Here is a 25,732-nt window from a genome sequence, read left to right on the forward strand (position 1 = left end):
ACAGATGAAAGCAGGTTCACACTGAGCACGTGACAGACGTGACAGAGTCTGGAGACGCCGTGGAGAACGTTCTGCTGCCTGCAACATCCTCCAGCATGACCGGTTTGGCGGTGGGTCAGTCATAGTGTAGGGTGGCATTTCTTTGGGGGGCCGCACAGCCCTCCATGTGCTCGCCAGAGGTAGCCTGAGGATCTCAGACAATACAAAAGAGAGGTTGAACAGGCTAGTAATAGGGGTTGCAACAATTTCGGCAGATCATTTTAGAAAGAGAGGGTCCAGATTGTCTAGCCCGGCTGATTTGTAGGGGTCCAAATTTTGCAGCTCTTTCAGAACACCAGCTATCTGGATTTGGGTGAAGGAGAAATGGGGGAGGCTTGGGCGAGTTGCTGTGGGGGGTGCAGGGCTGTTGACCGGGGTAGGGGTAGCCAGGTGGAAAGCATGGCCAGCCGTAGAAAAATGCTGATTGAAATTCTCAATTATCGTGGATTTACCAGTTGTGACAGTGTTTCCTAGCCTCAGTGCAGTGGGAGTGCTGGCTGTTTGGTTGGTGGTGATGTCAGGTCCAGGGGCTGCCACCGATGGAACCGGGGGTGCCTCAGCCGGCTCATCAGGCTTCCACTCCCTAGTTGGCTCGAGAGGTTTCCTTGCCCTGGTTGGCTCAGCAGGCGCACATCCCATGTCAGGCCTCAGCCGGATCGTCAGGTTTTACGCCTCAGCCAGCCGTAAGGCATCTACGCCTCATCTACGCCTCAGCCGGCTCATCAGGCTTCCACGTCCCAGCGGGATCATCAGGCTGTCATTCCTCAACCGGATCATCAGGCTCTCACGCCTCAGCCGGCTTCGCCAGGCTCCTTAGCCTCTGCCAGTTTGTCGGGCTTCTACACCCCAGCCGGCTGGTCCAGCACCCATGCCTCGGCCGGCCCGTCAGGCTCGTCCAGGTGGGACCTGGGTGGCGCCACTTGAGGGTGGGGTACTGTCACGCCTGCTCCCGCTCTCCCTCCCTGGTGCTCGAGGGCGCCAGGCTGCCCAGCATTACACACTCCTGCCACCATCATTACGCACACCTGCTTCCCTTGTCACGCGCATCAGCGTTTCATTCCACTCACTTGGACTCAATCACTTGTGTTATTTCCTCCCCTATATCTGTCTGTTCCCCAGCTCTGTCCCCCACTTCAACATTAATTGTAGTATTTTGTTTTGTTACCCGGTTCTGAAGCTCTTCCTGTCCTGTTCCTTGTCTGTGCAATTTTAAATGTTCAGTCTTCGTACCTGCTTCTCTACTCCCGTGTCAGTTCTTACAAATAATATTCTACCCATGAGGCCACGAGGTAATTTGACTGCAGGAAAGGGCTACTGATTATATAATTGATTAAGTGTCTCTTTCCTTGTAGAATGTTGACAGCTGTCTAGAACACATTGTATTGCTAAGATGCTCAAACTTAATAGATACACTCACCGACACAGGATAAACTTTAACCCTCATATTGGCCTTGACCAAACCGGTAAGTTGCCACTCACTATAGCTGCACTTCGCCACTTGCTCATCTTTGAAAAATGCAAAAAGGTCTGAAATAGACCTCAAAGTCGACATACTGTACAAACAATTATGTAGGCTAAGTAATACAAAATAATTGTTTTACCTACTGCTCTCCTAACTAGCTAGCTAAAGTGTAGTCAATGGCTAGACAGAGAAAGGAGACGGAATTCATTCAATTAATTTCAATACAGCACAAGGTCTCTGATCGTGCTGATGAACGGTAGCTGACAGTGACGGCTAGAGATGATTTGCAGGAGATTCCTGCAGGAATTTTTTGTCTTGCTGAGGTCTTCCCTGTTGCTAATTAGCATTTCAAATTTTGGGGAGTAAATTGAGGCTTACATATTGATAAAACTAACCTTGTCTGAGAGAGAATTACACGATTATCAAAACGTCGCGCCAAGGTAAGCCTACACCAAACACATACTTAAGTGTTTTTAAAATTCCCTATGTAAAAAATGTATGGTGGAAAGACGATTGGAACCATTTCTGTGTTTGACAGCTAGGTTTTATGGGTATTATGACCTGTCTAATGTGGCAGACTATAAACTGTATGGTTTCCTGAGTCGTAGTGGGAGGACAACACAACATAAAAGCGTTTCCACCGCAATTTCTCGCAAAATTAATTTTACAGAAACAAAACGATCCCACCACGAAGAACAAACAAATTGTCTCTCTGTATTTATAAAATTGTACTGACATATCCTGTTTCCATCAGCTGGGTTGTAACTTTTTTCATGCATCAAATCAGGTAATTCATCCATATGAAATGGTTGGATGGAAACCTTGTTAAAGAGAAGAATAAAACGAATGTATCTAAGTACACGGTGAGTTATCCTTTATTCTCGTTACAAAGTACTATTGGGTTACATTTGCACCACAGCCCTTACGAAAAAAGATGGCATTCAGAGTGCAGTATAACTGCTGTCAATAGAAATGTCACACACACAAACTGAGTGTGGGGATGGTGGAAGAACATCACAGGGTCATATTTAAATGAGTCCAAAATAACACCGTTTCTTTTAACTGCAGTAATTTTGCAGTGTAACTGCAGTTATGTTGCAGTAAAACAGCAATTTAACTGCAGTACCCCGCAGATATTCTGCAATTACTGCGTCCAAAATACCACAGTTGACTGCAGTTACTGCACTTTGACTGCAGTTTCAAAAAGGCAATATTTTTTGTAAGAGACAGAACGCACTGCCTCTGCAACGCAATGCTGCAAGGCAAATGCAGGGTTCTATTGGAAATTCATGTAGGCTACATCTTGTGTACCAAAACGCAATAACACTGTCTATCTAATCGAAATGTCACTGTCTGTCTAATCGAGGCGTAGAGACCCTACGCTGCCGCCAACTGGGAGGACCAACAAAAAAGGAAGGACGTCGTTACGTATCAATGTAGACATTTGAATCATTATTTCATCCACCCAATGGAATGGTCATCCGCCCAATGGCATGGTCGAGACAACGGGTAGCAACCTAAAAGGACACTAACATGTAAGTATTTTACATTTTGTATCCGACACATCAGTCATTCCAGTTCCGTTTAGGGATACTCTCAGGACTTCTGTATCCCGATGGCCAGCATCAGCATGTTCGTGGTCTATGGCTGTCATTACTGTAAAGCCAAAGAACGTGGATGCCGTTACCCAGTGGCGCACATGTTTTACGCCAAGTCATTAATACAACCTCTGCATAGCTCTGCATAGCCTAAACTGATTAAAGCATTGTTGTTCCTCGGTCACATCGGGCTTAATGATGGTTGATAGATAAACAAAAGCGTCGTACAGCATCAACAACATCTGGTTGTATCTAGCCTATTTAATCCCTTACATTGCGTAGGAAGCATTACGAAGGCATTCTGTATAGGCTGTAAATTATTTAGTTCATACAATACAGTCACCATACTGACTGATGGGCTGATAACCGACTGTTTGATTATTATTATTATTGACCATTATTTTACAATTAGGTGGATTTAACTGGCTACCTGTCCATTGGTATATGCCTTAGCACATATTCTATTTACAGGAGTATGAGAGGATTCACTCGAATACTTTTTTGGTTATTAGCGCATGAATTTGCTGCCGGATTTGCCCATCATGACAAGAGGAAGTGTTGAGGCGTGACACCGAGGAAAACAACGGAAGAAAACGAAATGGATATTATATAGGGCGAAACTAAACTTGTTGGCATAATTTCGCCTGGTATTATTATTCCGCTATAACAGTGCCACAGCAGCGAATTGTTTTTGGTCTAACTGTTGTAGCCTGAATAGCCTACATATCTGATCAATTAGCGGTCGACATGCAGGGAGGGTGTTTATATATAAGACACCTACGTCTTTTCTGCATAGGCCTACTGGGTTTCCGATCATGCTCCCATCCTTTGTCTATGCAGTCGCGCAACAAAGCCATGCAGCGCGCAACACAGGTTCATGCATGTTATTGTATTCACTCAGGTTATTATTAAAAAGGGTCAAATAGTAACACCTGCGTCTCTATGGTCAAACAGTGACACCTGCGTCTCTATGGTCAAACAGTAACACCTGCGTCTCTATGGTCAAACAGTAACACCTGCGTCTCTATGGTCAAACAGTAACACCTGCGTCTCTATGGTCAAACAGTGACACCTGCGTCTCTATGGTCAAACAGTAACACCTGCGTCTCTATGGTCAAACAGTAACACCTGCGTCTCTATGGTCAAACAGTGACACCTGCGTCTCTATGGTCAAACAGTAACACCTGCGTCTCTATGGTCAAACAGTAACACCTGCGTCTCTATGGTCAAACAGTAACACCTGCGTCTCTATGGTCAAACAGTAACACCTGCGTCTCTATGGTCAAACAGTAACACCTGCGTCTCTATGGTCAAACAGTAACACCTGCGTCTCTATGGTCAAACAGTAACACCTGCGTCTCTATGGTCAAACAGTAACACCTGCGTCTCTATGGTCAAACAGTAACACCTGCGTCTCTATGGTCAAACAGTAACACCTGCGTCTCTATGGTCAAACAGTAACACCTGCGTCTCTATGGTCAAACACTAACACCTGCGTCTCTATGGTCAAACAGTAACACCTGCGTCTCTATGGTCAAACAGTAACACCTGCGTCTCTATGGTCAAACAGTAACACCTGCGTCTCTATGGTCAAACAGTAACACCTGCGTCTCTATGGTCAAACAGTAACACCTGCGTCTCTATGGTCAAACAGTAACACCTGCGTCTCTATGGTCAAACAGTAACACCTGCGTCTCTATGGTCAAACAGTAACACCTGCGTCTCTATGGTCAAACAGTGACACCTGCGTCTCTATGGTCAAACAGTAACACCTGCGTCTCTATGGTCAAACAGTAACACCTGCGTCTCTATGGTCAAACAGTAACACCTGCGTCTCTATGGTCAAACAGTAACACCTGCGTCTCTATGGTCAAACAGTAACACCTGCGTCTCTATGGTCAAACAGTAACACCTGCGTCTCTATGGTCAAACAGTGACACCTGCGTCTCTATGGTCAAACAGTAACACCTGCGTCTCTATGGTCAAACAGTGACACCTGCGTCTCTATGGTCAAACAGTAACACCTGCGTCTCTATGGTCAAACAGTAACACCTGCGTCTCTATGGTCAAACAGTAACACCTGCGTCTCTATGGTCAAACAGTAACACCTGCGTCTCTATGGTCAAACAGTAACACCTGCGTCTCTATGGTCAAACAGTGACACCTGCGTCTCTATGGTCAAACAGTAACACCTGCGTCTCTATGGTCAAACAGTAACACCTGCGTCTCTATGGTCAAACAGTAACACCTGCGTCTCTATGGTCAAACAGTAACACCTGCGTCTCTATGGTCAAACAGTAACACCTGCGTCTCTATGGTCAAACAGTAACACCTGCGTCTCTATGGTCAAACAGTAACACCTGCGTCTCTATGGTCAAACAGTAACACCTGCGTCTCTATGGTCAAACAGTAACACCTGCGTCTCTATGGTCAAACAGTAACACCTGCGTCTCTATGGTCAAACAGTAACACCTGCGTCTCTATGGTCAAACAGTGACACCTGCGTCTCTATGGTCAAACAGTAACACCTGCGTCTCTATGGTCAAACAGTAACACCTGCGTCTCTATGGTCAAACAGTAACACCTGCGTCTCTATGGTCAAACAGTAACACCTGCGTCTCTATGGTCAAACAGTAACACCTGCGTCTCTATGGTCAAACAGTAACACCTGCGTCTCTATGGTCAAACAGTAACACCTGCGTCTCTATGGTCAAACAGTAACACCTGCGTCTCTATGGTCAAACAGTGACACCTGCGTCTCTATGGTCAAACAGTAACACCTGCGTCTCTATGGTCAAACAGTAACACCTGCGTCTCTATGGTCAAACAGTAACACCTGCGTCTCTATGGTCAAACAGTAACACCTGCGTCTCTATGGTCAAACAGTAACACCTGCGTCTCTATGGTCAAACAGTAACACCTGCGTCTCTATGGTCAAACAGTAACACCTGCGTCTCTCGTGTTGCTTCCTCGTACGTAGGCTAAATCAACATGGCAAAATGTCTTCCATGCAGTCTCCAAACGCTACTGTGTGCGAGTGGCGTGCCTGCATTGTGCACCTGCTCTTTTACAAAAGCACGTGAAATAGGCCCCAATGAATGCATACCAACCTACTAAAAGATAAACCTCATGCTTACTCATTATGTGCATCCTATGGTCTGTAACCTTTGGTAACCAACATTTGCATATAAACCTATAGCATACAGAATAAAACAGAAATGTCGACAACAAAAAAGAAGAAAAAAGAAATGTCCCCTATATCTTGTATGCCTGGGGATATATTGTCATTACACTATAACAGTCTCTGTGAGAATTTGATTTCAAATCTGAACCACTGCCAGACCAGACTTGACACATGGTAGTTTTACTCACTAAAACCCTTCTCTGTTTCCCCATGCCTGTAACATTTTCATATTTTAAGAGTGATTCTCACTAACACTCGATCCCTTGTCCCTTATACATAATTGACAGGGGTCTCCCATGTGAGCTTGTCCATTGTTAAATGCCCATTGACTCTGGTGTGCATCCCCCCTCCCCCATCCCACAGGAGACCACTACTCACTTTAAAAACCACATGAAAAATTAGTCCTGTTGACCGAGTGACAGCAGTGGTTGCAGAGGGCAACGTGTTGAAGGTCTTAAACCAATCGCGGTTCCCAGACCCCCCATACCCTCCCCGACCAATCCTACTGTATGCCACTATGTGGATGGAGAGAGTATCCTCTATGTGTCATGGTGTGGTTGCAATAAATTATATAGATGTTAATCATAATATGTTTTGATCCAAGGACCATACATTTTAGGGTCATATTGAATAAGGTCGTGTAAAACTAAGTGTGTGTGTGTGTGTATGCATGTGTGTGTGTGCGTATGCTATTATTGAATGTGTGTGTGTGTGTGTGCTGGTGAGGAGTTCAAAGGAAAGAATAAGACCTATATACATCATATCCCCATGTTTCTTGTTATACTGTGTATGCATGACCATGCCTGCCATAATCCCATGCAATAGCAATGAGAACCGTGTACGGTCTGGACTCTGGTTAGGCATCCCCAGCCTGGTTCTGGTTAGCAAGGTTCAGCCTCCTCCCTCTCCCTGCCACCTGCTCCCCATTTGAGCCTGGCAAACGGATATTGCCTGAGTGAGCTCCATTTGGCACAATAAGGAGAGGTAGCCACCAAAACAAACCACTTATCAGTGGTATGCTATCCAATACTGTGTGTGTGTGTGTGTGTGTGTGTGTGTGTGTGTGTGTGTGTGTGTGTGTGTGTGAGAGAGAGAGAGAGAGAGAGAGGTAGGTCAAGTTAGTATGTGATGTAACGTACATCAAATCTAAAAGAAAACATGACTGAGTGAACTTTATAAGAATAGAAATACTCTGTACTCAGTTACTCTGTAAATATAGTTTACCAAACTATTAGTTACTTCACACCAGAAGAACTTAAGCTACGCTAAAGCTACCCCTAAGAAAAATATAGTTTACTCAACTGAAGTTACTTCACAAAGAAGTTCACTACATCTAAACTACTTCGTGATATATTATCATATCTAAATCTTAAATGTCATAGACTACAAAGTGCAAGAACAGATCACTCTGGAGTCAGGTGTTAACAGAATGTGTAATTTATTAAATGCAAGTGAGAATTAGACATGTCTGATGTTGAAAGAGAAAGGAAATTCTTGCCTACTTCAACTATGTTTTCTTCTTGCAAAAAAAGTAGTGTGTAGTTCCAGTAGTTAGCTAAATCCGCTCCATGGTAAAAAAAAATAAAAGTAACTGAAAACACTACCGAGATTTAAATTTAGTTAAACTACCACCAAGCTACAGTTGAAGTCAGAGTTTACATACACTTAGGTTGGAGTCATTAAAACTTGTTTTTCAACCACTCCACAAATTTCTTGTTAACAAACTATAGTTTTGGCAAGTCGTTTAGGACATCTACTTTGTGCATGACACCAGTAATTTTTCAAATAATTGTTTACAGACAGATTATTTCACTTATAATTCACTGTATCACAATTCCAGTGGGTCAGAAGTTTACATACACTAAGTTGACTGTGCCTTTAAACAGCTTGGAAAACTCCAGAAAACGATGTCATGACTTTAGAAGCATCTGATAGGCTAATTGACATCATTTGAGTCAATTGGAGGTGTACCTGTGGATGTATTTCAAGGCATACCTTCAAACTCAGTGCCTCTTTGCTTGACATCATAGGAAATTCTAAAGAAATCAGTGAAGACCTCAGAAAAAAAATTGTAGACCTCCACAAGTCTGGTTCATCCTTGGGAGCAATTTCCAAACGCCTGAAGGTACCGCGTTCATCTGTACAAACAATAGTACGCAAGTATAAACACCTTGGGACCACACGTTCTGTCTCCTAGAGATTAACGTACTTTGGTGCGAAAAGTGCAAATCAATCTCAGAACAACAGCAAAGGACCTTGTGAAGATGCTGGAGGAAACAGGTACAAAAGTATCTATATCCATAATAAAACGAGTCCTATATCGACATAACCTGAAAGGCTGCTCAGCAAGGAAGAAGCCACTGCTTTCATACTATGGTTTGCAACTGCACATGGGGACAAAGATCGTACTTTTTGGAGAAATGTCCTCTGGTCTGATGAAACAAAAATAGAACTGTTTGGCCATAATGACCATCGTTATGTTTGGAGGAAAAAGGGGGAGGCTTCGAAGCTGAAGAACACCATCCCAACCGTGAAGCACGGGGGTGGCAGCATCATGTTGTGGTGGTGATTTGCTGCAGGAGGGACTGATGCATTTCACAAAATAGATGGCATCATGAGGTGGGGAAATTATGTGGATATATTGAAGCAAACTCTCATGACATCAGTCAGCAAGTTAAAGCTTCGTCGCAAATGGGTCTTCCAAATGGACAATGACCCCAAGCATACTTCCAAAGTTGTGGCAAAATGGCTTAAGGACAACAAAGTCAAGGTATTGGAGTGGCCATCAAAGCCTTGACCTCAAGCCTATAGAAAATGTGTGGGCAGAACTGAAAAAGCGTGTGCGAGCAAGGAGGCCTACAAACCTGACTCAGTTACAGCAGCTCTGTCAGGAGGAATGGGCCAAAATTCACCCAACTTATTGGGGGTAGCTTGTGGAAGGCTACCCAAAACGTTTGACCCAAGTTAAACAATTTAAAGGCATTGCTTCCAAATACTAACTGACCCACTGGGAATGTGAAGAAAATAAATTAAAGCTGAAATAAATCATTGTCTCTAATATTGTTGTTCTGATATTTTACATTCTTAAAATAAAGTGGTGATCCTAACTGTCCTAAAACAGGACATTTTTACTAGGATTAAATGTCAGGAATTGTGAAAAACGGAGTTGAAATGTATTTGGCTAAGGTGTATGTAAACTTCCGACTTCAACTGTACATGTAGTTCACTACTCCCCAACACTGGATAGTGGCTAGTTTGGTTGTCAGACAAGAATTTGCTCATTATGTTATTTTTAAACATACTGTATCCCCTTTTAAAGCTTTACTGTTATCTGCAATGCTTTGTCAAATACTATAGGGAAGATACAAGCTATTGCAATGCCTAGTGTACTGTAGATAGATACCACTCTTCCCTGTCTTTATTTGCATGAAGAAAATAATTGAAATAACTTTAAATAGCTTGACATTGAAAGACAACTGTCAAACCGACTCACATGTTAGATTAATTTTACATTACTGAGCTGATGTGAGACTTGTTAGCACTATAATGAATCTAATCAAATGTTATTTGTCACATGGATTGTAAACCACAGGTGTAGACTAACACTGAAATGCTTACCTACTGGTCCGTTTCCAACAATGCAGAGTTAAATACAGCCTAATACCAAAGCATGTCTGTTCTATGTAATATATTCCCAAATAAATGTATTCTCAGGTATTTAATTGTAGGTGTTATGCTGTGTGTAATGAACTGACATGATTGATTGTTGCTGACACTGATGTTCAGATGAAGGGAATTAAACATTGTACGATGCGCACCACCGTGGCACTCAACTCAGGGCGATGTTAACAAATTAGCAAAAACATCCTTCTCAATAACACTTGTGTCTGTAGGCACCGCACACTACAACAAAAGCTAGCTAAACCGTGGGAAAGCTAGGCTACTGCATGCACTCTCAGGAGTGACGTGTCGAGGCCTTCAAGAAGGCGGAAGTAAAAAAAAATCCTTAGGCATTCTCTGAGGGCGTAGAAGGCCCTCACTGTTTCCCACTGCCCTCCACTCTCCATGTCGTTGAACTGGCTGACCTATATCCTGCTCTGAGTGTTCCGTAGCTTCACTGTGAGGTCTGGTTCATTTGTAGCGCTGTGTTTATTTTTTCAGTCTTTCTTTTCATCTCTGTAGTTGAGGCAAGCTCAACCTCGGCAGGCAGTGAGCATCAGGGTCAGCAGACACGGGTAATTAATTAGCATCATCGACATGGTGGCCTCTCCTCACCCCTCAGAAAGCTAATTTAAGGGTAAGTCTGGCTTGGAGATGTCTGATTGGCTGACTGGAGGTCATTTCTTCCAGTTGGTTTCACCTGCGATCCGACACATCAACAGGAGATAGCGAGCCTGCCTGGAAAAGTAGGGCAGGAGGTTAATTTGTGTGTGTGTGTGTGTGTGTGTGTGTGTGTGTGTGTGTGTGTGTGTGTGTGTGTGTGTGTGTGTGTGTGTGTGTGTGGGTATGCGTGTTATTTTTGGATGGAATTGGACCTTTACACAGTGATCTGTACAGTAAATGTACATAATTTTCCTCCACTCAACAAACTCATACCTATCCCCATCAAAATCACCCCACCCCTATAGGCCTGAGGCAGCACATTACATCACTCAAACTACACACAGTCAGAGGGATAGGGACCAATCCTCCTTTAAAGCCTCTCAGTATACAGCATTTCTGGCTTTGATTGGCTTTGATTTAATTCATCACATATGTATGCACCCAACTCACAAATGTAGATTTGCATATGCATATGATAAACTATATAACATCTGAGGAAGGATGCATTGGTGTGTCCCCATTTATGACTCTCAGCCGCCAAAGACAAATATTGCTGGGGTGCAGCCAGGGGAGGAGAGAGTAAAAAAAGCCGTCCCCTCTCCTACTAGTGTTTCACGGTATACCAAAACTTCAGTACTTTTTTGATACTAGAACATGAAAAACATTTTGGTACTAGAATTTGTGTTACTTTCGGTCAAATGTGTCTCATGTCATATACCGATTGAGAGGATCGAGTGTCTAGTAATTTGTCTGAATCTTTTCAAGGTGGCAGTAGCTAGCCAGGCTACTTTGGCTTGGTCATGCAGCTGACTTTTGTCATGCAAGCCACTTTTGAGAAGCAAGTGAGAGGAGAGAGAAAATGAAAAACATCATACCTCCATGCCTGCAGCTTGTTGACAAAACTGGCTCCAGAAGCGAACTATGGGAATACTTTGATTACAGAGCAGATGATGAGGGGCCAGTCCACCGAAACAACTATGCAAAGGGTATTACAAAGCAGTGCAGTGTACTGTATCATTGTCGTTATTCAATAAAATTATAATTATTTTTGATTGACAATGACATGATCATACTGTATATTCAGTATGACATTCATGTGAGCATTATAGTATGAGGGCAGCAGGTAGCCTAGCGGTTAAGAGCTTTGGGCCACTAATAGGTCGCAGGTTCAAATCCCCGAGCCGACTAGGTGAAAAATATGTCGATGTGGCCTTAAGCAAGGCACTTAAACCTAATTGCTCCTGTAAGTCTAAGAGCCTGCTAAAAATGATTTTTATTTTTTATTTTAAATTACACAACCCTAAAGTCATGTGAAATTCACTATATTTAGACTACTTGGTATTTGTCTAGGCTTGCTATCAGTAACCACTAGCCAACCAACAGCCCTGGGTGGAGCATTGCACCCTGGGAAGTGAAATTGTAGTATGCTGTGTAAAATCCATTATATTTATATGGTGTGTAGACTATTGCAGTATAGAAGCTTCAAAGAGTTTTTATGTCGTTTTGGAACTAAACTATTAATTTAATACATTAAATTATTTAGCTGAAAAGAATTAATGAATCACATGAGAATAGGTGGAACCTCAATTGGGGAGGACAGGCTTGTGGTAATGGCTGGAGTGGAATATATGAATGGTATCAAATAAGTCAAACATGGTTTGATGCCATTCCATTCACTCCATTATTATGAGGTGTCTTCCCCTCAGCAGCCTCCACTGTAATGAATCATAGGTCATTTGACCCAATATTAACCCATACAGGAGATAAAAAAATTAACACTGGGTCTCTGATATGGTTTTGCATAAGGTACATTTAAGGTATTCTTCTGTTATTTAATATGGGATTTATTTTTTGCAAGAAATTGAATAAAGAATTGGCCGCAGGGTGATGTTAGCCCAGTGAGCAGCAAGTGGAAAGCCATTATTGGGTCAGTGCCTGCCTTGTCCAGTCTCATTAGCTCCAATAGAGTGAGCTGTGGCCTGTGGGGTGTACTGTTACTGCAATGAGCTGGAAGGCTGGGGGATTTTTCCACACATACCTTTCTGTACAGGAGGATATCACACACTGGTTGGCATATTATGGGTGTCAATGGAAACCGTCCATTAAGAAAGCTATTGATATTAAATACAGTTGGGGATATCTGTTCCTGGAGTCTCCCCACAGCCCAGTTACACATCTGACTCACCTGTTGTTCTGAGGCAGTACCAGGAAGTGCTGATTAGGCTTCAAGATCAGCCAAGAGGTTTCAAAGTTCACATTTCTTTCAACTAGGATGGAAAGGCCTCATCCAAAACACTGAACGTGCCAATCCCAAGGGAGACTGGGCAGGTCATAGGTTTGATATCAAGAGACAGCAATGTGCTGCTCAACTGCTGTGTAGGGAGATACAGGCTGTTAAAACTGCTGCTACTGCTGCTGTTAGGGGAAAACTTTGGGAGGGAAGCTTTCGGGATTTAAAATGCATTTTAGCTCAGTGGATACAGTATGTTAGATACTGTACTAGTGGATGTACCCAGCGGATCACCTGACAGAACTGGTCTCATCTGCTGTATGGAATACATATAAACAGAAGGGAAACGAAAAGACAGTCAGCACATCTTTAGGAGGTAAATAATCTAAAGGAAAAGGAAAGTAAAACTGAAGATCAGTTACTCTGACTTGGTATGTACAGTAAACAGTTTTTGAATAGGTCTTACTTACATTTTCCAAAATTCTAAAAGGAAATCTCTGAATACACTTGGCTGAATCAACTGTGGTTGAGGTACCTGTATCAAGCACAAATATGAAAGGCATCTAGTTTTATGGCACACAGTTGTATTGTATATGCATTCCATAATAGAGCAGTAAAGTGTAATAACATCAACTTACTGTGAGTAGGATTCCAAAGGGCACCCTGGACCCAGTGTCACTACAGCTGCTGTCACTGTTGCATTTGGTAGGGTACAATGTAACGTGCGTAACCAGAGTACATTTGTATAAATTGTAGCTAAGGAGATGGACTACATATTTGGAAATGTAGGACCTATTTCCCACCTTGTGAAAAACTAAATCGTAATATTTCAAATTCTTCACTGGTCATGTTGATATTTCATGTAGCCTTATCATGCATAGCCTGCAGAAGCATCATGAAGAGAAGCTTAGTAGCTACCTGTTAAATTGGCAGGTAATGTCCCATGATAACGGCATCTGGACAATGATAACAGAAAACTGCTGCCATAACCAGGATCATAAACGGATGAGTCCTGTCCGCCCCATGTGTTTCAGGTTGGCCCTGCCTTACGCTTCAAGCACCCAGAGGGAAAACTAGCCACTAACATGCACACAGGGGACTGATGCATAGACAGTGCGTAGGTACAGTGGGAGTGTGTGACAGATAGTCAGTTAAAGATGGAGAACTGGGACCTATAGTGTGGCGTATTGTTTAGAATGAGCGCGTGTAGCTGTATGGGATGCGTTACGGCTTGGATGTTGGAGAGGGACGGACAGACAGACACTGTGTCTCCATGCTGAGTTCAGGGCCTGGCTTTCTGGCAATGTCATACTGCCTAGCCTCAGCCCCAGTCAAGATCTCTGCTGGCCTAAGGGACAACCTGCTGACGCCTACTCACTGAGGGCCCGGCTGTCTGTCCAGCCGTCTGTCTGGCAGTTCTATACCTGCTGTGCCATGGCCTTTCTGTCTGTCAGTTCTTGTTTGCAGCTCTGTCTACTGTATGATGTAAGTTGTAGTTTTCTTGTGGCTGCTATGTATGGAGTGTATCCCTCTGTCTTGCTAGTGCTTTTGGGGTGACTGTGTGCATCACCTGACTCTGATCATGATGTCCATAATGTGCACTGATCACCTCATAATTCATCATCAGGCACTAGTCAGAACAATGCTGCTCATCTATGAGGTCATACTGGTACTCCTACAGTATGTAAACATATTGGCTGTAATGGATTGAATACATGATGTAAGACTTCAGTGCACATCATGATCAGAGTCATGTGATGCACACAGTTACAGTGCCTTGCAAAAGTATTCCCCCCTTGGCGTTTTTCCTATTTTGTTTCATTACAACCTGTAATTTAAATGGATTTTTATTTGGATTTCATGTAATGGACACAAAATAGTCCAAATTGGTGAAGTGAAGTGAAAAAAATAACTTGTTTCAAAAAATAAATAAATAAATAAAAACGGAAAACTGGTGCGTGCATCACCCCCTTTGCTAAGCCCCTAAATAAGATCTGGAGCAACTAATTACCTTCAGAAGTCACATAATTAGTTAAATAAAGTCCACCTGTGTGCAATCTAAGTGTCACATGATCTGTCACATGATCTCAGTATATATACACACCTGTTCTGAAAGGCCCCAGAGTCTGCAACACCACTAAGCAAGGGGCAGCACCAAGCCAGCGGCACAATGAAGACCAAGGAGCTCTCCAAACAGGTCAGGGACAAAGTTGTGGAGTAGTACAGATCAGGGTTGGGTTATAAAAAAAGATCTGAAACTTTGAACATCCCACCATTAAATCTATTATTAAAAAAGGGAAAGAATATGGCACCACAACAAACCTGCCAAGAGAGGGCCGCCCACTAAAACTCACGGACCAGGCAAGGAGGGCATTAATCAGAGAGGCAACAAAGTGACCAAAGATAACCCTGAAGGAGCTGCAAAGCTCCACAGCGGAGATTGGAGTATCTGTCCATAGGACCACTTTAAGCCATACACTCCACAGAGCTGGGCTTTACAGAAGAGTGGCCAGAAAAAAATAAGCAAACATGTTTGGTGTTCGCCCAAAGGCATGTGGGAGACTCCCCAAACATACGGAAGAAGGTACTCTGGTCAGATGAGACTAAAATGTAGCTTTTTGGCCATCAAGGAAAACGCTATGTCTGGTGCAAACCTAACACCTCTCATCACCCCGAAAAAACCTTCCCTACAGTGAAGCATGGTGGTGTCAGCATCATGCTGTGGGGATGTTTTTCCATCGGCAGGAACTGGGAAACTGGTCAGAAATGAAGGAATGATGGATGGCGCTCAATAGAGGGAAATTATTGAGGGAAACCTGTTTCAGTCTTCCAGAGATTTGAGACTAGGACAGAGGTTCAACTTCCAGCAGGACAATGACCCTAAGCATACTGCTAAAGCAACACTGAGTGGTTTAAGGGGAAACATTTAAATGTCTTGGAATGGCCTAGTCAAAGCCCTGACCTCAATCCAATTGAGAATCTGTGGTATGACCTAAAGATGTACACAAGCGGAACCCATCCAACTTGAAGGAGCTGGAGCAGGTTGGCTAGATGTGCCAAGCTTATAGAGACATACCCCAAGAGACTTGCAGCTGTAATTGCTGCAAAAGGTGGCTCTACAAAGTATTGACTTTGGGGGGGGTGAATAGTTATGCTGTCATGGCTGTCAAAAGGAGCAGACCAAAGTGCAGCGTGGTTGTAGTTCCACATTTTATTTCATCCGTGAAACTTTGCAATACCTAAATAACTGAATTGACAAAACAACAAACCGTGACACAGAGAGAAACAAACACTTCTCAAAATATAATAACCCACAAACCCAGGAAGAAAAACCACTACTTAAATATGATCTCCAATTAGAGACAACGAGGACCAGCTGCCTCCAATTGGAGATCAACCCCAAAAACAACATAGAAATAGAAAACTAGAACTAAACATAGATATAGAAAACAGAGAACAAAACACCCCCGTCACGCCTTGACCTACTCTACCATAGAAAATATCTTACTATGGTCAGGACGGGACTGAAGACTCCGGGCTGCAGGCCATCTCAGGAGGCTCCGGACTGGGGAGCGTCGCTGGAGGCTCCGGACTGGGGAGCGTCGCTGGAGGCTCTGGACTGGGGATGCGCACTGGAGGTCTGATGCGTGGGACTGGCATAGGTGGCGCCAGACTGGTAACACGCACCTCAGCGCGAGTGCGGGAGGAGGCACAGGACGTACTGGGCTGTGGAGGCACACTGGAGGTCTGGAGCTTATGGCTAGCACAACCTGTCCTGGCTGGATAACCCCCGTTGCATGGCAAGCGCGAGGCATTGTGACAGGTCGCACAGGTTTGTATTGGCGAACTGGGGGTACCGTGCGTAGAGCTGGCGCAGGATAACCTGGCGCAGGATAACCTGGACCGAAAAGACGCACCGGAGACCAGGAACGCTGAGCAGGCACACTCCTTCCTGGCTGAATGCCAACTCTAGCACGGCAACTGTGGGGAGCTTGCACCGAGCGCACCGGGCTGTAGCTGCGCACTGGCGACACAGTGCGCATCCCCGCATAACATTGTCATGACGTTGGCCTGTAGGTAAGGTTTATGACCCCCTCATAAATACCTTTCTCCCTTCCCCTCTCTTTCTGACCCTACTGAAGGACTGCTGTCCTGAAGGACTGCTGTCCTGTTAAATATAGAGAGTTTGGGAACATCAAACAAATGGGGAAAGGAACCATATTTTGGTAATAAAACCAGTTGGAAATATGCTTTGGAACGTAATGAGTATGGATGTCAGTTCGGTTGTCATCTGAGACATTATGACTGATGACAGGACGACATAAACTGTACCTGGGAAAGTATACACCCTCTAGTTATCAGAGTCACATGGAATTGTTATGCAATTGAAATGTTTGATATTGAAATTGTTTGTTAGGAGTTTAAATGTAATTTTAGCTTCCAAATGAGAGAATTGGGTTTTCATAAGGAAAGTGCCCTGCTTGATCAGTGGCCCACCCCTGTGAAGAGACAGGGGTTATAAACGATGAAACACATCCTTCCCCCTCTCCACTATATAAGCCTTTGACGAAAAGATAACCACAGGTTCCAGTACGTGAGGTCTGCAGCCTCTACGTTAGAAGGACACACATGTCAAGTACAGAACTAAGCCAACCTCGGCGTGAGCTTTGGTGGCGAATGGTATGAACTTTGAGCTTAATCACTACAGAAGTGATACTTCCTAGCCATTGAGTTAGCAGCGGCCGCTGTAGACGGGGGCTAGGAAAGGACGGACGACAGATCCAGTCTAACAAACAGACGAAGATACCACCACGTATCCAATTTACCACCAGAGACATTCTTCCGAGGACAGGAAGATCTGTTGGCCGACCTGGCCAGCATCTACGACCAATCTACCGAAGCGCAGCTCAGAGTAAATATTTATTGCATTTTCCTTTTGCAAATGGGCGGTAATTTAGAATGCATAAGATACTGTATTTACGATAGCATAGCTGCTGTTTCTTTGTTCCTAAATCTTCCCGCTCTTTCATTCAAGCCCAACCCCCTTTCCTTTGTGTAACCAGCCATCATGTATGACATCATTTGTATTCGGTGTATTTGTAATTCTGTGTGATTAGTTTAGGTATTTAGTAAATAAATAATTAAACCCAATTTTGTATTGCTGATTCAACTTGTTAGCCAGGGTTCGTGAAGATAGCCAAGAATTTACAACTTTCATTATGAGACTGAAAATAAAATAAGATGATTAAGATGACGGCTATCGATGTAAAATATTACTAAGTATTTTTAAGAGTTTATTCGGAAGATAACGGCTCTATAAACGTTCTTCCGTGGTGCCCCGACTTTCTAGTTAATTACATTTACATGATTAGCTTAATCAGGTAATATTAATTACAGAGAAAGGATTTTATAGGTTAGCATGTCATATCACTTAATCCGGCATAGCCAAAGACACGACAACATGGTGCTTGCTCGATCACTCGCCCCCCACAGTAAGCACGGGGAGTTGGCTCAGGTCTCCAACCTGACTCTGTCAAGCTCCCCGTGTGCCCCCCCCCAACAAAAAATGTTGGGGCTGTCTCGCACTTGCCTCGTGGTTGGTACAGCGCCTCATAATAACGCCGCTCCGCCTTCGCTGGCTCAATTTCCTCCTTTGGCCGGCGATACTCCCCAGCCTGACTCCAGGGTCCTTCCCCGTCCAGAATTTCCTCCCAGGTCCATTTCTGTTGCTCCTGGGCACGCTGCTTGGTCCTTTGATGGTGGGTTATTCTGTCATGGCTGTCGAAAGGAGCAGACCAAAGTGCAGCATGGTTGTAGTTCCACATTTTATTTAATCCGTTAAACTTTGCAATACATAAATAACTGAATTGACAAAACAACAAACTGTGACGCAGAGAGAAACAAACACTACTCAAAATATAATAACCCACAAAACCCAGGAAGAAAAACCCTACTTAAATATGATCTCCAATTAGAGACAACGAGGACCAGCTGCCTCCAATTGGAGATCAACCCAAAAAACTCCAACATAGAAAAAAAACTAGAACTAAACATAGATATAGAAAACATAGAACAAAACACCCCCTGTCACGCCCTGACCTACTCTACCATAGAAAATATCATCTTACCATGGTCAGGACGTGACATATGCATGCTCAAGTTTTCTGTTTTTTTGTCTTATTTCTAGTTTGTTTCACAATAAAACAAATATTTTATATCTTCAAAGTGTTGTATTGTGTAAATCAAATGAAACAAACCCCCCAAAAATCAATTTTAATTCCAGGTTGTAAGGCAACAAAATAGGAAAAATGCAAAGGGGGTGAGCCAGTGTACCAAGCCAGTGTATTAGTGTAATGTTTGTGATGAGAGTCAGAACTTTTATTTTTTATTTAACTTGGCAAGTCAGTTAAGAACAAATTCTTATTTACAATGACGACCTAGGAACAGTGGGTTAACTGCCTTGTTCAGGGGCAGAACAACATATGTTTTTACCTTGTTAGCTCAGGGATTCGATCTAGCAACCTTTTGGTAACTGGCCCAACGTTCTAACCACTAGGCTAGCTGCTGCCCCACAATTTACTGTAAGTGCTCAACTTGGGTGGTATTAGCCTACACAGCACGTGCAATGGGTGTCGACCACCTCATAAAATTTCATATTATTTTTTTGAGGGCATACAGTATGGATGTACTGTAACTGTATAAAGATAAACAGTATGGAGAACAATACTACCCTGGGGCCAAACAGAGATGAAGGAATCTCAGGATTTTAATAGTGTACTTTGTAGACTAGACACAATGGTTAGATCAGTATCGGAGATTGTTCTAATGGAAATAGTATGTTTGCTGTTGCCTGAACCTCCCAGGAACATTGAGCCAACGGGGGCTGAAAGACAACAATGTTAGTGGGCTGTTCCCTGGTTCGTTTTGTAGTGATTGGTTAAATTTGAGTTTTTCTTTCGGACATCTATGACGTTGCAGTCAGACCATACATTGTCTGATCGCAGCAGGCAAAACCAAATCGTGTGTGTGCTCTGGACCAATCTGTCACAAGACAGATACAGAAACATACAGTACTTCCCCAAATTATTCATTTTCAAATATGTTTAGTTGAATATTTTCCCTAAAAATTATGTTTGACAGCGTCAAGTTACAGTACCTTATTACCGAACTTAAACCTGATAATAAGTGTGTTACATCCATATTCCATCCTCTATGTTGTAGTTGAGGAAAGGAGGTTGAATGAAGCATTAGTATTGAAAGTGCTTCCCTTCCAGGAACAACAGGTGAGAATGAGTAGGGTGGCTTCCTTACCCTGCTATTTTATGTGAGACAGTGGTTCTACACAGAGCCACATATTTAGGGTGTGTTTGTAAATTCACTCTGGCAATCTACTCCCACATTCAGAGCACTCTGGTTTGAGAGTATCAGAGCGAAGAATAATTGATGAATTTACAAACAAAAAACTGTAATTAAACCTTAAGATAACATGAAAACAGTATAACCAGCTCTGCTAGGGCGAGTGAAATGGTCCGAGTGAGGTGTTCTCTCATTTGTGACTAAAAGTAGCTATCAAGCTAGCCAACGTTAGCCAGTTAGCTTGGGTGCATGATTGCTGTTGTGAGGTCAGATTGCTCGGATCAACTCTACTTCTCGGCCAGAGCGTCCAGTGTGCACTCTGAATTTACAAACTGACAACACTCTGAATTTAGGAACAGCCCAGAATGCACTCTTGACTATCCAGGGTAAATTGACGAACGCACCCTTAAAGAATTGGGCCTTTGAGGTTTCTGAATTATGATGCATTTGCATGGCACTACAACATTCTATGGCAGCCATGTTAACTCCCCATTAAAATTACATGGGGGATATTTAAACAATGCTATGGAACTGAATGTCTAGAATAAGAACAATATAAACAATTGTAAAAGTTGTCCCAAATCTAAATATATGGCTCTGGTTCTACCTCTTGGCTCTGCATGCAATAGCCATGTGAGCGCCTCCAACAACACATCAAAGGAAACTGTTTACCAAAGAGGAGGAAACCCTCCTCACTCCAAAGCAAACACTGCTGCTATTCATAAGAATGAGCTGCTATTCATAAGAATGAGGACCGGTAGCCCCTTTGCTTATTCATCTGAGCTCCCTCATTTTGATCTCACTTTGATATAGAAATGAAAAGACTCGAAGATCCTAATATAAATGGAACAGGTCTGTAAAACACTAGAAGGTTTGCCAAATCTTGTGTTTAGGCCTTGTTTTTCTTCATATATCCGTTGCACTGGGATACGCAAACAACTAAATAACGGACATCACCCCATGGCTCATTGTGAACATTGTACCCTGGCTCAAGTGCGTCCTTCCAGCTCCAGACTCGTTCCCATAGTCTAATCTAGAGTCTTACTCTCTCTCTCTCAAGCTATCTGAGGGAAATGGGGATATCTCCACTTGGCCATCAATCAACTGCTCAATACGATTTAATTAGGATTTAATCAAATGTTCTGGTCTGGCTCACCACCGCATACTCTTATATCTGCAATCATCATGACCATTGTTGCTGAAGCCAGATAGTACTCGTCTTTCTCTGTTGTTTTAACAGCAGTAACAGACCACCAGTGCTATCATTTCATGCAGAATTATGAGGACAATATTACTACTACTGTATATGGCATGTAGCCAAAAACCCTGATGTCATAAACATCCTCAAAGCTGTGACAATCAGGTTTTTGATATTACCTTTGTGGACTGAGCGCAGAGGTTCTGGCAAATAATTGCTAGTTTTGAGGATCCTGAAGGCAGCAGCAGATGATTTAACCTGTAAAGTGGCACTCAGGGAAAATCAGGCAAAACCTGAGGGTATATCTTAAAGGTGATGTGGTAAAGGGTGTATTTGTTTGTGTGTGTATTTTAGCGAGGGAGAGAGAGAGAAACACCACACAAACACACACAACACTGTTATAATTCACTTCAGAAGAGCTGAAGTGCTATTCAGTTCACTGTTAGGATAACGTTTCCCTATATACTGGTCCTGAAACGACCCCACACAAACAATGGCTGTGTGGCTGGCGGTCAGACTAGGCTATTTCATTCTCCTATTCACACACAACATTCACATTCATTTGCTGCTCTAGTGAATAATGAGTTTGCATTTACAGTAGTTACCGTTGTTTACAATTCACCCTTTGAGCTATAACCACAGAGATGTGTGATCTAAAACGAGATTATACTGCAGTTATTATATTATATCATATATATTATATTATACTGTATTCTACAGCGGTAGTGTGTGTGTAGCTGTGTGCGTGTCTGGGTCGGGTAGGGTGGTCAGTGGGAGGTGGTGGTAAGCCCTAGCCAATTATCCAGGTGGATTAGGTACTGTAGTGGTGGGCTGTCCCACATGGCTGTCATCAGCAGGATCTGTACGTCAGGATTGGGCGTTGTGCTGTCTCAGTGTTAGCCTTTAAGAGGCTTGGAGAGACTGGGTTAGAACCTGGGATACCTCCGTCTCTATCTCTCTCCCTGACTCAGTTTCCCTTACCCTGTGAGGAAGAGTGGAGGTAGGATGCAAATAATGCTTAATATTTCGCTTTCTACTTAGTATTTATTGTAATGCTTCATTATTGGTATTGAAGAGTAATTGAGAAAACAGTATGATCAATCTGAGGATTTTATTTTATTCTGTGTGAGTTTAATCTTCAATCTGATTATATTGTTAACTAAATGATGTTGTACTGAGGAGTGGAGGGTTAGCATATTATATGAAAAGGTGATAAATAGTCTACAGGTCCTGCGTATCTTCCAAAGCTGAGGAAGAAAGGATTTTCTCCAGTCTCAAAATAACAGATAACAGCAATATGCTTTAATTGCATACTTGAAACGGTTGTTAGCTTTTCTTTCCTAGTACTTGCTCACCAAACATTAAGAAAAGGAGGAGCCAAAAAAATGATATGGGTTTAGTTGATCATTCAACAAAGCATCACATGTTCATGGCTCTGAAGAATGTTGGCAGACCAAACTGTTTCTGCAGGTATCATGAAAGTTCTCGAGCCGTTGGATTGTATGGAATAGAATGTTTTCAAAAATGTAAACCAAAAATGGTCTGTACAAACCAAGGAACAAGGAGTATGTTTAATAAGGTATTTTTTATGTTTGAAATAACGATTTGGTCATAAAAATATCCAAGTGTTATCTGACTAAAGGCTTTCAGTTCTTTTTCATTGCTGTTGGAATAGGTTTAATGAGATGGAGTCTGAGCTGTATAATTTTATTTAAGCAGTAATAGATGAGAGGTCATGTGTTATGACAATTGTATCATGGCAGTGACAGCCACGAGGCGAAGCCTAGTGGTTTAGCCGTAGACCACCACAGCCATGATAAACATGTCATAACACATGGCCTCGCATATATTATTGCTTTTATACAACAGGTTATCAGCATTAAAAAGCAAGATTCTTTCCCAAACCATACATTTTTCTACAAAATGTGATGCTACATTCACTAACACTGGTTGTCAAGTGCAATTGCAGGCGCTTTCTGGTCATTAGTTCTATTCGTATTGGCTGCCATGTAAAGCAAAACGACCCAAGCGCTGGTTGATAGTTCCAGAACTTTACAGGTTGCTATGGCAAGCAAAAATGGTTGCTATGGAGGCTCTTCCCCCTTGCTAGATAGCCAACTACACAGCTACCACACACCCACTGAATCTGGAAAGACAGCAAACTAGCTGCATTTTGTTTTGTTTTATCAGTTTTTCTATAGAAAATTCTTTGTATCCATAAAAGTTATGCAGATACATGATTTTGACTGGCTGAGAAAAGCTGCCCGTCTGTCATGCCCCGATTCCTAACACATTCATTATTATGGGACGCAGTGGAGATCGAATTTGGACATAATGTCTAGATGCTTTTTACAGTGGACAAGTTTATAAATTGCATGGCTTGGCAGATGAGACAGTGGATCTGTAAAGGTAGTAGTGTGTTGCTAGGTAATGACGTAAACAATGGCACTTTATGAATGTACTAGCCATGTGTATATTGTCTCATTTGCATTTACATTACATTTTAGTCATTTAGCAGACGCTCTTATCCAGAGCGACTTACAGTAGTGAATGCATACATTTCATACTTTTTTTTTTCTTTTCATACTGGTCCCCCGTGGGAATTGAATCCACAACCCTGGCGTTGCAAACACCATGCTCTACCAACTGAGCCACACGGGACCATAAAAATGGGTTGTTTGGATTCTGGATGCTAATTGGTTGATACAGTATACGGGAGTTGTGGGACAATGCTCCTGCAAAATATCATGCCGTGTTAATGTCATAATTCCACTGTCCTGTCCACTGTCCTGTCCACTGTCCTGCAGCCCAGGTATAAAATTCATAATATATTTTGGTTTGCAAAAGTTTGGGGTTGTATAAACTTACCTGTCTGCCCACGACCGGTGCAACAATGTATCATTTTACAAATGCGATCTCTTCTGTTCCAAGAATAAATGTGAAACTAATAATTGACCACGGAAACCATAAACATTCATTCATTCATTCATTAACCAGCGCACACTTATTGGATATTTATTAGCTAAATCATTATTTAGTGAAGTTCTTGTCTCTCATCATCATTGAATCTCTGCTAGCTAGTTACATGCCAATGATTTGTTTAGTACAGCAACGTTGAATGATTAGAATTAACGACTGGGTCAAAACATGACAAAATAACTAACATCCAGCCTGCTTGGGTAGCTACTTCAGAATGCAAAAGTTATCTGATGCGGACCTGGAGGCAAGGGAAATAATGGCTGTGAATGGTCATCGGTTTTGAGAGCTCACTCAATAGTTATTGGCTGCACCTCAGAGAACAGAAAGTGCTGGAATGCCATTTTAGCAGGCGATGATGTAAGTGGGGCGTCCCATGCTCAGCCAAAGAAGAGGCAAGCACTGGCTGTCACCAACCAGCGCTAGGACCATGGACAGTTCTTCCACTCGTGTGCCATCAACGGAAACATCACTATTAACATCACCAACTAGCTTCATTAGTTCAGACTTGCCAACCCTAATAGTTGTTGCTTATGTAGGCTTTTATTAAATCATTATTTATTGAAGTTCTTGTCTCTCTTCATCATTGAATCTCTGCTAGCTATCAAAATTCCAATGATTTGTTTAGCTTAGCAACGTCTAATGAATAGAATTATTAGAATGAATGACTGGGTCAAAACATCCCTTAGTCGTGAGTTATTTAAGCAATAAGGCACGGGGGGTGTGGTATATGGCAAATATACCAAGGCTAAGGGCTGTTCTTAAGCACGACGCAACGCAGAGTGCCTGGATACAGTCCTTAGCCATGGTATATTGGCCATATACCACAAACCCCGAGGTGACTTATTGCTATTATAAACGGGTTCTACTTCATACCTTTCAGACCGTCAGTACGGTTGAAAGTATGGATTATATTCCTCGCGCTCAGCGCAGGTCAAGTAATAATAACAACAAAGTCATGCCGGTGACGTTTCTTATTTCTTCTCGCAAAGTTAGCTTAGCCGCATCGCACAAGTTGACTGCTCCGCTGCTCCCGTTTTTCAGATTGCATCTTCCCAGGTCCCGGGAGGCTAAGCTAAACTCTGTGTGAGTTGTGTGTCAGTCTGTCACCAACAGCCTGTGAACTCCGGGTCAGAGCACGAAATTCGCCCCCCAAGCCTGTGTGACAGCTCTCTTTTATTGGAGGATATCGGGCTTCCTTGTCTAGCTAGTGTGTGTGTTGGCCACAGTACTCCGATGCTAACCTTGTCAAGATATCCTCCACTGCTGTGCTCGTTATTGAGGCCACCGGGCACTAGTCGTCCGTCGACTATTTAAAACTCGAACAGGTCACTTCCCTAAATAACCACATCTAGGAAGATTGTTA

At 42.9% G+C, this 25,732-nt stretch overlaps 1 protein-coding gene across 6 annotated transcripts in view; it reads left to right on the forward strand.

Moving 5' to 3' along the window:
* The first annotated feature begins 2,696 nt into the window (after positions 1-2,696).
* Positions 2,697-25,732, forward strand: part of LOC106572122 (solute carrier organic anion transporter family member 4A1) — a 57,212-nt gene continuing 34,176 nt past the window's right edge. For 2 of the 6 annotated variants that reach the window (XM_014145979.2, XM_014145981.2), the window contains exon 1: positions 2,697-3,036. The gene's annotated coding sequence lies outside the window, so the exon portion shown is untranslated. Of the gene's footprint in view, positions 3,037-12,956; positions 13,213-22,214; positions 22,391-25,732 lie in introns of those variants that run through there. The other 4 variants (XM_045696061.1, XM_045696060.1, XM_014145980.2 and 1 more) reach the window with 4 other exon arrangements.

This window comes from Salmo salar, chromosome ssa15 (assembly GCF_905237065.1).
Source record: "Salmo salar chromosome ssa15, Ssal_v3.1, whole genome shotgun sequence".
In the NCBI taxonomy this organism is placed as follows: Eukaryota; Metazoa; Chordata; class Actinopteri; order Salmoniformes; family Salmonidae; genus Salmo; species Salmo salar.